Genomic DNA, 3756 nt, shown 5'->3' with positions numbered 1-3756 from the left:
TAGCATTAATGGGAGTTTTTTGTGAAATCCTGTGTGAATCATCGCTTTAGGAGTTCTGTAAGAGTATGCTGATTACTGTTATTTTTGTAATGGCTCTGTTCTGCAGTTCCAACTTGTAACTCATTAGGCTTGCAATAGATGCTAAATTTTGGAAGGAATCAGACTTGGACTTCTGAAGGTAATTAAATCAGAGCAGTATCACATAGAATCATTCACCATTGTGAATGTTAGGTGCTGTTATGTGTTAGGTCCCAGGTGTTCTACTGGCTTGCTGTCTACAGTGTGCGAAGACTGAAATTTAAGTTTTTAGCTTTCACCTAATTATGTTATGTTTTATTACTGTGTACTCATCTACGAATATTCTTCCTAAAGCCCTCTTTCTTTTCTTCGTTGATGGGCCATGAATTCTGCACCCATTCGGATGATCCTTCACGCACCCTGCCTTCCCTTTTACTCGGCTTCATAATATTTAGTGACCTTTATATAGCATGAAAAGAGAATTTGTGTCCAAACCTGGGCAATTTTGAAAATGAAAAGGGGAATTGGTGGAGGATGGGGAGACTTGAGTGCACATGTGCAAACGCCCAGTGACGCGCAGGGAGACCCGAGCAAGCCGGAGCCCCTTGAGCCTGTGAGGTCTGCGTGCCTGAAAGGAAGATGCACAGAGAAGCCCAGCCGGAGGGGTATCCCTAATGCCTCTAGGGGTCCCGCTTCTTTCACCCCCGAGAAACCTCCTCCAGACCTAGTGTGTTCCTGAGCCCCAGAGGCCTGGGATATGAGTGGTTTGGGAATTCAGAGGAAGAAGCGATGACTTCTGAGAAAATTCAGATGAACTACCTGGCGAATGACAAAGAAAGCACAGAAATCTGATAGCGTTTCTCTTTCTTTGATGAAAGCCTGGTTTTCTGCGTAATGAGGGATATATGTTGTGGAAGAAGTAGCAGAGAATTCACAGAGATGCCATCAAATCCGGACCGTGATGCTGGTGTAAGTGAACATTCAGGTGATTGGAGCAGGATTCAGTTTCAGATGAATTCTCTGGAATTTGAAGTTGAGTCTCGATTCAGAAGATGATAGCTTTAGTGCGGAAGAATAACTCTCCAGAAAGATGGCGAGGTATACCAAGTTCCTGTACATCAGACATGGAAGAGTGATACAGACTCACTTGAAGAAGATCCTGAAATGTCTTTAATTGACTACTGGAAGTGTACTTTATGAAATGAAATAAACCCTCCCCTTCCACTGCCTTGCAACAGATGTTGGACCTTTTGTGAGACTGAGCTTCCTGAAGATAAAGGGAAAATGTCAGAGAAAGCCAGTCTAGAAAACTCAACACAAGGAGAAGATGGATTTGATGTTCCTGATTGGGAAAAAACAAAACACAAAAAACAAAACCCTACAGTGAATGATTTCAGAGTCATACGCTGAAGAAAATGATAAAATTCACCTGAGCTTCCCAGTCCCAAGAAGGTGAGCATTATTCTCAGCCATCAACCCTTATAGCACCACTTCTAACAGCCAGGAAGATGTCAGTGAGTTTGAGGGAAGAAACACAAGACAAAGAGGAGAGTATGGAATCTAGCTTTCCTCTTAATGTCATTGATCTTTGTGTGATTTGCCACAGTCCACCTAAAAATAGTTGCATCCTCCGTGGCAACACAGGACATCTTATGGAATGTTTCACATGTACAAAGAACCTTTAAAAAGTATGCAAGATGAGTAACTTCTAGAGATTTGCTGTAAAAAATAGTTTATATATATATGTATATACATATACATATGTAGTTAACAACATAGTATTGTGCACTTAAAATATGTTGAGGATAGATCTCATGTTAAGTGTTCTTACACACAAACAAGAACATAAGGAAATTGTTGGAGGTGATAGATTTGGTTAGTACCTTGATCGTGGTGATAACATTACAGGTGTATGCTTATGTCCAAACTTATCAAAATGTATACATTAAACATGTGCAATTCTTTTGTATATCAATTATACATCAAAAAGCTTTAAAAGAGAGAGAGAGAGAGAAGTAAGCCTTGCCCAGTATGAAGACAGCTAATTCAAATGATTCTGCTAATTTATTTCCCCGAGTTGACCTATCCATAAAAGTAGCATTATATATTTCTAACCATATAACCCTAAACATTTAGACAACCATAACAAGTGCTTTTATTTTTTTACATATATCAAAGCAAGAAAGTATCTCAGTCCATGTATATTTTTTCTCTTAATAGTATAATTTACCTACTTTGGCGGGGATAGTGAATATTTGCTTTCATTTAGGAAAATGTAACTTCTGTTTATATTTTATATTTGGATTTTAATACAATTTGAATTGGATATACCACTCATCCTTTAACCCTACTCCTTATGTTTTAAATCTTATCCACTTTCTATTAAATGAGAAGTATCTGAGATATATATGTGTGTGTGTGTGTGTATATATACACATATATAGAGCATTTAAATGTAGCTTATTTAGTACTTTTCATGTAAGGAGAAAAATCTTGTGTGAAATATTCAATATTAATATTTAGATACCCTTTAATCTTGTGAGTCTTAGTTTCTCTGCTCTTTCAGAGCCTCTTAAAATACTCTTTCCGGATAAAAAAATAAATTAGTAGTTATATTTGGTGTTATGTAGTTAAATTGTACTTCTTTTTCTTTGGCTACTTTAGTATATAAAGAATTGGTGGTAAAGACGTTGTCGATTGAGAAGTCTTTGAGAATAATCATAATTTATCCACAAGACAAAACTTTCTAAGGCTCCATAGTAGAATATGGAGTTGTCCTGGTGGGAGGGGGGCTCAACTCTGTGTATCAGGCCTTTTTTCACACTCAGTTTCAGGATTTAGTGGAATCTATTGTTTCCTCTAAGTTGAAAACAAATCTAAGACACTCTGAAGTACCCTCTTGGTCTGGATTCCATGGTTCCTGGCAGTTTCCTAGGTTTCAGACATTCGCTTAAGGCTAGTTCTAGAAACCAGTGAATTTGGAAAGATGAATTCAGAAATGTGATAACAGAAAAAAATGTTCATTTTAAAACTAGCCAGAAAGGTCATAGCTTTTTTCTGAATTATCCAAAAATTATGTATCACTTTTCTTCAAGAAAGACAGGGTCAGAACATAGGATTCTAAAGTATCTCTCAAACTGTGTACATCAACTTCTTGATTTATGTTTAAATGTGAGTCATATTTGAAGCAAAGTAGTATAGATTATCATTTCTATTTAGGTTCCAGTGTTTCTCTCCTGTATATGACAGTTGTACGTACTTAGGTGAGGGCAATAAAATCAACGGAACTGTAAGTTTAGAATAGAACTGAGGGGTCATTTTGCACAGCAACTTGTATGCTACTCACTGACAGAACATGGCTATTATAAATTTCAAAAACAAAAATACACACTCACACACACACAACTTACCATGTATGCATATGTAAGTAGGAAACAAACGGCTGAAGAGATTAGTCCTCAGCCAAAGAGTGATACTCAAATACAGTAGAGCTTTATTAGTTTGTAACTTATAATATATCAAATAGAACAAAGTAGAATTCATCCTTTCTGTGGAAAGTTGGTGGTAATAATGAGAATATAAACAATGTATATCCAGGGTATATGCATGTAATGATTATACTATTTATAAAATACTCATAAATATATTTATGAGTATAAAATACTCATAAATATATTTATAGATATTTATAAAATATCTATGTGAAAATGGAGTCTCATTCCACATGCCTATGGATTA

The 3756-nt window shown here is 36.3% G+C and overlaps 1 pseudogene; it reads left to right on the top strand.

The window, feature by feature from the left end:
• The first annotated feature begins 529 nt into the window (after positions 1-529).
• LOC103003607 (E3 ubiquitin-protein ligase Mdm2-like) lies at positions 530-2110 on the top strand (annotated as a pseudogene).
• Positions 2111-3756: the final 1646 nt, after the last annotated feature.

Source organism: Balaenoptera acutorostrata, chromosome 12, assembly GCF_949987535.1.
Source record: "Balaenoptera acutorostrata chromosome 12, mBalAcu1.1, whole genome shotgun sequence".
NCBI classification, from domain to species: domain Eukaryota; kingdom Metazoa; phylum Chordata; class Mammalia; order Artiodactyla; family Balaenopteridae; genus Balaenoptera; species Balaenoptera acutorostrata.
The sequence above is the reverse complement of the archived record's forward strand: the minus strand, read 5'-3'. Positions and strand labels throughout refer to the sequence as shown.